The sequence below is a fragment of the Mirounga angustirostris genome, unplaced genomic scaffold (genome assembly GCF_029215605.1).
Source record: "Mirounga angustirostris isolate CCGP_5_RB_7025 unplaced genomic scaffold, mMirAng1.0.hap1 SCAF_9, whole genome shotgun sequence".
Taxonomy (NCBI): Eukaryota; Metazoa; Chordata; class Mammalia; order Carnivora; family Phocidae; genus Mirounga; species Mirounga angustirostris.
Window position 1 is genome coordinate 132,972,362 of NW_026991717.1, and position 8,138 is coordinate 132,980,499.

An 8,138-nucleotide genomic window follows, 5' to 3' on the forward strand; every position below is an offset into this window, starting at 1 on the left:
AACCTAAAAGCGCCTTAGGCCAGTGCTTCTCCAAACCGACTGTGACCTCCATCCTCTGGGGATGCAATTCTGATCCAGTAGGTCTGGGCTGGGCCTGAGACTCTGCATTTCCAACAGGCTACAGGCGATGCCCAGCACTCAACTTTGATGTAGCAGGGCTCTCCATTAACCTTGGCGGGCTCTTGTTCACCTCTGGTCCAAAGCCCCACGAGCCAACACTACTCCTTACCTGCCTCCGATACCCCCTTTAGGAACGCAACTCTTTTTTTAAAATTTTTATTTTAAGTAGGCTCCACGCCCAATGTGGGGCTTGAACTCACGACCCTGACATCAAGAGTCACATGCTCCACTGAGCCAGACAGGTGCCCCACCCAGGAACTCATTTCTTACTGTATAATATATACCCACATTTCTTTGGCGTCACTGCAAGACTGCCCATGGATGAACGGGTAACTACAATAAGGTACCCTAGGTTTGTTCTTAAGCTTATTCTGAAATGGCCATGCTTTTTGTTTGTTGTGTTTTGTTTTTTAGTACAGTACAGGACAGATGAGGTCAGGGAACAGACGAAGGCAGTGGACTGCCCAGGCCACCCCGGTGCCAGAACCAGCTGGCCTTAATTAACGTGTTAACGTGCACCTGAGGACGCTCTCCCAAGTCCTCCTGATGTGACCGGGGCTCACCGTAGGACTCGGAGGTAACAGCAGGGGCAACAGTGACTACAGAGGTGACCCCACCAGCAGCTCTTTGATTCTGAGCTCACCGGCGGCCTCCTGACGGCACTTGAACCTCCCTGGGAAGCCTTCCCCTGGGGCGGCAGTTGGCACACTTTTTCTCTAAAGGGCTGGACGGTAAATATTTTACCCTGCAGATCACACCATCTCCCTTACGACTGTTGGCTCTGCCGCTGTACTGTGAAAGCAGCCGGAGACCACAGGTAAACCAGTGGGTGGGGCCAGGACAGGTGGTCTCTTTGGCCCGCCCTAGGGCGCGAGAATATGCCTTCAGCCCACGCGACCAGTAAAGCCTGGCTGATTCTTATCTTCCATCAGCAATCATTATACGGGCTCCCTGGTTTACATACCAGTCTCTGAGTTTGGTTCATGTGACTGAATCATGAAGAGGCTCATTACTGGGGAGGCCCTGCCATGTGACTTTCCCCCTTCCTACTTAGGGACAAAAAGAATACATAAAACACCAGAATCACAAAGCTGGCCTGACCGTGAACCACGGAAAGGACACCACCAGCCTAACTGCCTAAATGGGCAAACACCACAGCAGGTACTGAAAAAGCACCGCCAGGTTATTTTTACAAATTCAAATTCATCTGTCATTCTTCTACTAATATGCTAGCATGCTACCCCTCAGTGAGGAAAAGTGCCTATTAAAACACAAATGATACTTTCAGTTAACGTCTGGCAATGGTTCCTGTCTATCACCTTTTTTTTCTTATAAACACAGAGTACGGTTCCTTGAACAGAATGGCAAGTAAAAAGCCTCACAGTATGACACTGATTGCAAAATGTCACTTAAAAAACACATATGTTAAGGGGTGCCTGGGGGGCTCAGTTAAGCATCCAACTCCTGATCTCAGTTCAGGTCTTGATCTCGTGAGTTCGAGCCCCGTGTTGGGCTCCACGCTGGGTGTGAAGCCCGCTCAAAATAAATGAAATTTAAAAAACACATATGTTAATACCATTTGGGGAAACATTGGGGCCTGGGGTAAAGCTGAGATGTGAAAGTAATACAATCTTTCCACTGCCCTCAGCAAGAACATGTCTCAAAGCAAGCAGCCTCACCCAGCCATTTCCTGATCAGCAATATTCTTGGCAAAGTCAAAGCCTCAAAACAAAATCACAATCTTGCAACATAACATACCTTTGATTCTTGTTCTATCAAAGAGAAAAGTTCAGGAAGACAAAGTAAGTGATTCCTGCTGAGCTAGCTCTTCGGGATAGCTATTTCTGCAGTCTCCCCACCCATCCATCCAACATCCAACAAACACAGCCTGAGCACCCACTAGGTGCTCACAGGCACCCAACAGGGAACCAAATGACAGAACCCTTCACTGAGCTGACATTCCAGCGGGAAGAGACACACCATTTAAATCCACACATTGTCAGAGGGGATGAGTGTTAAGGAAAAATATAAGGCAGGAGGAGTCGTCCAGTAGGAGTGGGAGGCATCATTTTTCAAAATGGAAAGACTTGAAGGAGACGAGGAAGCCCACCCATCTCTAACAGCAAAATGCTGGAAGCAATATACATGGTCATCGACAGAGGGCTGTCTAGCTAAATCAGTTATGGTACACCCTTATGATGGGACACTGTGGAGCCTTTAAGAAGAGCAAGGTGGATCTCGATGTGCCGAGAGTGGAAAGATCTCCAAGGGGACTGTAAAGTATGTATGCCGAGTCTGCTAACCATTTGTGGGGAGAAAATGACAGACAGGTGTGACCCTAACCAGGGGAGAAAAGGTGTCCCCCACAGCAACGCGTGTTGATATGCTGCACGGGTTTCTGCAATAAGCCATGCAATGTATGCTTCACACAATCCTCACAGAAGCCAGTGAGCCAGCCTCATCGCTCTGTTCACGGAGCTGAGAAAAGAGAGTCTGGGCAGAGAGAAATGTGCTGGTAACTGCTGGGGCTGACACACAGAAATGTTCCAGAGACTGCTTTTTCTACTACACCCCCTCGCTTGTCACAAAAAGAGTTGTTCATGTGAAGGTCTGCGAGACCAGGTAACCAAAAGTGGGCACACAACACGCCCCACTCAGGGCCCAAACCCTTCCTCCAGCAGGTCACCCCCCCACCCCCCAACCAGGCTCTTTGCCACCCTACTATTTTAAGGCACTTGTGTGCAATGTGTATAAAGAGCTCTCCTCTTAGAAGAGCCCTTCAAAGGAAAACCTGAACCACACAAGTCAAGATCAACGGCCAACCCTTTACGAATGAATTTTGCCAGCCTCCAATGACAAGTCCTCTGCTGTTCCCATTGGTCCTGCATCCCTCTCAGGCTACAGGGCTACACAAGGTCAGTAATTCCATTAAAGGACTCCACTTGACTTAAAGAAGTATGCTAGCAAGTGAGGTTCAATTCATTTGAGAGGTTTGGGACAGAATGCCCATTCTAGATAAACTGTCACCAGCAATACAAGTAATGAGGCCCCAATCACAGGACTATCAAAGTCAAGTTCAAACCAAGGTCTGACACCAAAGCCTATATCTTAACTACCATCAGGTGTGAACTCTCACTGCCAGTCCTGATTTGCTACTGGTTCTGGGTTGGGAACAGGGATCCATCAAAGCCGAGCAAAGCAGCTAGCTAGAAAATGACATCTGAAGAGAGCCTTCCAAACCTGAAGGTCTTTGATCCTGCTCTTTACTCTCCAGGGGCTTACAATAAGATCAACATAAGTGGACCCTGACTGACCACATGCAAGAGAGACAAGGAGAGATGATAAGGACCCCTCCTTGACCCAACTGAGTCAAGCTCCTCTGAGCCCCCATCTCAAGTAGGTCTTGGCCTGCTAAGTTCAGTTTACCAAGAATCCCATGAGAATTGCCCACCTTTGATATCTAATCAAGGTCCCTTGTAATTTTCCATCCACTGACCCTCTCAGCCTGCCCATAAATCCCAACTATCCTTGCTGTATTCGGAGTTGAACTCAGATCTACACTGAAGTATCTGTCCCTAATATAATGGCTGGAATAAAACCTGTCTTGCTGTTTTTAACAAGGGTCTAGTGCAATTTCTCTAACACAGGACACACAGCTAAGTCAGGGGAGACCCTTCCCTCTCTGGGCCTTAATTGTCTGTGCAATGGGATGGTAGAACTGAATTATTAAGGGCAGATTCAGTTCTCAAACCTTTTAACTTCCTGTTTTACGACTGAGATTAAAACAAAATCCAGGGGCGCCTGGGTGGCTCAGTCAGTTAAGCCTTTGCCTTCGGCTCAAGTCATGATCCCAGGGTCCTGGGATCGAGTCCCGCATCCAGTTCCCTGCTCAGCGGGGAATCTGCTTCTCTCTCTACCCCCCCGCCCATGCGCATTCTCTTTCTCACAAAAATAAATTTTAAAAAATTTAAAAAAAAAAAAGGAAAAACAAAATCCAACTAGCTCTTATCGCAAATGAAAACTATTTTATTAAGGTTAATCAATATTTTTCCTACAGGGAAAATTTCTGATTCAGTGGCAAACTGGATTCTAGATTATAGCATGTCCTTTAAGGTACCTAATTTTGACTCTATGCAATTTTTTTCTTTACATCTCTGTAAACTGGGTAACAGCAATGCAAACAATTCTTATCTAAAGACATACAAATGAATTCTGTAAAGCGGAGGCTGGGTTGATTTCCGGTTGTAGAAAGAAGCCAGTTTTGCCTGCCATTTGCCCATTCATTTCATTATTTCTGACCCTGGAGTCTCCTTTGATCTGGCTGCAACCATCACACTACATTTCCTCATTATAAGTTAAATGTAATCTTTAGTACTTGCTCACTTTTATACCTGTATCGAGTGATGGCTTTACCTTTTTTAAAAATTATCTTTTGGGCGCCTGGGTGGCTCAGTCAGTTAAGCACTGACTCTTAGTTTCAACTCAAGTCATGATCTCATGGGTCATGGGATTAAGCCCTGGGGTTGGGCTCCACACTCAGCGGGGAGTCTACTTGAAGAGTCTCTCCTCTGCCCCTCCCCCTCACTCTTTCTTAAATAAATAAATCTTTTTACAATTATCTTTTAACATTACAAAAAGTATAAGTAACTAAATCATTTTTCCAAATAGACACAATCGATAAACACTTTTAAAATCTCCTAATGGTTAGAAGAATTTTGGAATCTAGCAAAGTAAAATTTGCCCAGTGGTAAACAGCTTTTCCACATTTTTATTTTCAGTTATCTGACACTTGAATCCCTTTTACCACAATTACTATTTTTGAAACCTGGTTTCAATGTAGTTTGTAATATTTTCCCACAATGACTGAATGACTTTTCTAGCTAGATGTGAATTCTTAAGCTAAATTTTGTTATAAGTTATTCAAGAAATTGAAAGGTAAACATCAAATTATAGAAATGTACTAAGTACAATGTAAAACACCTGTTACCTATCATCGAGCCCATGAACTGTTAATATTTTGCAAATCTGAGAACTCTCTCCCCATAAAACAAATACAATATTAGATGAAATTCCTTCCCATGCCCCGTCCCATTCTCCCCACCACCAGAAAATAACCATGATCATAAGTTAACATTTCTTGGGCGCCTGGGTGGCTCAGCCGGTTAAGCGACTGCCTTCGGCTCAGGTCATGATCCTGGAGTCCCGGGATCGAGTCCCACATCGGGCTCCCTGCTCGGCAGGGAGTCTGCTTCTCCCTCTGACCCTCCTCCTTCTCATGCTCTCTGTCTCTCATTCTCTCTTGCAAATAAATAAATAAAATCTTTAAAAAAAAAAAAAAAAAAAATAAGTTAACATTTCTTTTTCTTTCTTTCTTTTCTTTTTTTTTTTTTTTTTGGTGCAAAAAGGTGATTTTATTAAAGCATGGGGACAGGACCCATGGGCAGAAAGAGCTGCATAAGTTAGCATTTCTCTTCATTCACTTTATTATACTTTTAAAACATATATGTCCACTTTATAAACATTTCCTTCTAAGGGACATTTAGGCAGTTTCAAAAATTTATCATTATAAATAACGTTGCAGTAAACATCCTAATACTCCTCTCCTCACAAACAAATGTCTCTGTTTCTCTAGGCTACTTTCTAGAAGTGGAACCACTTGATCCTAAGATATACACACTCATTGTTTTAAAAGATTTTATTTGACAGACAGAGAGCACAGGCAGGGGGAGCGGCAGGCAGAGGGAAAGGGAGAAGCAGGCTCCCCGCTGAGCAGGGAGCCTGATGTGGGGCTCGATCCCAGGACCCTGGGATCATGACCTGAGCCAAAGGCAGAAGCTTAACTGACTGAGCCACCCAGGCGCCCCTATACATACCCATTTTGCTAGTAGCTATATAGTTCTATGATACACTTCTACCAGTAGTGAATCTTTTCCTCAAATACCTATCATCTCTTAATAGTATGGAACTTACAATTCATAACCTGATGGATATAAAGTGACCTAATTATGGGTTCAATTTGCATTTCCTGGATTACAAGAGAATTTGAGTCTTCTCATATGCTTAACCATTCAGATTTCAACACCTCAATACATGTGACAATTACCCCCATCATAATCTGGGATTTGAATTATGGTCTACAAAGCAACTTCTGCAGTTAAAAAAAAAAAAAAGTGCTGGGCAGTTCCTCAAAAGATAGTCATAGGTCAGAAAAACAGTATTCACTTCAATATACTTTTACTGAACAATACTAGGTATGGTGTATATTATCTCCCTAACAGTTCAAAATTTTTTCTCCTCTCTTCTCCTTTCCCACCGCAACGTCTTTAAAATCCTTTAAAAGGCTCAGCAATTCTCCTGGGAATTACTGCAGGTGCTCCCTACTGGGACCTCTCTCCAATACTTTTCCACACTACACAACTACCTAAGATACACATCTACTAAATTCAGCTTTCCGGGGGCATCTGGGTGGCTCAGTCGGTTAAGCGTCTGCCTTCCGCTCAGGTCCTAATCTCAGGGTCCTGGGACTGAGCCCCGAGTCGGGCTCCCTGCTCAGTGGGGAGACTGCTTCTCCCTCTGCAGCCTCCACCCCTGCTCATGCTCTCTCTCTCTCTCAAGTAAATAAATAAAAATATTTTTAAAAAAATAAATGCAGCTTCCCAAGCTTTCAGGACAAAATCTAAATTTCCTACAGCAGCACAGAAGGCCCTGCAAGATGCACCACTCTATTCTTATGAAAGAGAGCTCATGAAATTCACCACCCACATGAAATCCCTTGTTCCAACCAGGCTCCAAGACCGTGGTCCAAAATCAGTGGCTCTTTCCATGCCTTCACCATGCTGTTTTCCAGGTGAAACATTCTTCTCCATCACACTAGCTCCTCCCATCCCTCAAACTCCATTCAGGCGCTTCTCTGCAAAGTTCTACCTCTTCCCACAAATAAGGATTAGATGCTTCCAACAGGGTTAGATGCTGCCCCTGCGCAAACCTGTAACTGGAATGATTCTCTATAGACTGTCTCTCCCCTTTAAAAAAACCCCAGCTCAGTAAGTAAGGCTCAATGAACATTTGTTAACGAATGGAACCCTACAGTAAAAAAGCTGAGCTCCTCCACTCTCTACGTACCACAGGGCAAGTCTCAAACTCCGGGCATTTATTTTCATCTATAAAATGAAGCCCATGATACAAAGTTCCTTCTTCCAGGCCCCAGATTCTACAATTCTTGGCATGGAATAACCCATGTACATCTAACCTCCCCTCTAATAGTTAAGGGGCAGGGGGCCTAATCAAACTTTCACTTTCACGCTTTAAGTGAATCACCCTGTGAGTCCCACCAGCTCAAGCCTCTGAGAACTAGAGCATCCCTAACTTCTCAGAAGGGATCTTTTTACACGTTTGGGTACTTCTGCTGTTGTAGTTACCTGCTTTTCCCCTTGGCTACGGAGGACTGAGTGGAAATGGGTGCAATCCTACACATTACAAGCACCTAGAGCCTGAACTGCTCCTAGGTTGTGAAGGTCGGAACCAAGCGCCAGACCCTGCCCGGCACGCCCTGGCGGTGGGACCTTAGCCAATACCCTCTCCCCGCGCCCGTCTCCCCTGCGCGCGGAGGAAGCGCCTGGGCTTCCAGCCCGAGCTCGCGCCAACAGAAGAGAGCCCCCAGCAGCCCACGACCACCCCTCGGGAGGGCGGGCTGAGAGGTCGCAGCATTTCCCTTGGGATTCACCGTTTCCCGGAATGCTCTTTCGCAGGGTGAGAAGCGGCTTACTCAGGGCCGCGGGAGCTGAAAACCCCGCCGGTGAGGCCCAGAGCCGCGGCACACAGGCAGCCCTGGCCCGGACCCCCGGCTGGGGCTCGCGGTTACCTGTGGCGGAAGACCGCGGCGGCGGCGCGAGGCGGCAGGACCGTGGGAACTCGTCGCGACGCGCAGCCTCAAACGCGCCTCCTCGTGATGTCCGCCCTGCAGTGATTGCGGAGCCTCCCCTGGCTCCAGGCCTTAATGGCCTAGGGCGCTGCGTTGA

At 46.1% G+C, this 8,138-nt stretch overlaps 1 protein-coding gene across 3 annotated transcripts in view; it reads right to left on the minus strand.

Moving 5' to 3' along the window:
* The window catches only part of LGMN (legumain), a 34,510-nt gene extending 26,384 nt beyond the window's left edge, over positions 1–8,126 (minus strand). The window contains exon 1 of one of the 3 annotated variants that reach the window (XM_064571505.1): positions 7,982–8,126. The gene's annotated coding sequence lies outside the window, so the exon portion shown is untranslated. The remainder of the gene's footprint in view (positions 1–7,981) is intronic. The other 2 variants (XM_045901429.3, XM_054513844.2) reach the window with 2 other exon arrangements.
* Between the last annotated feature and the right edge of the window lie 12 nt (positions 8,127–8,138).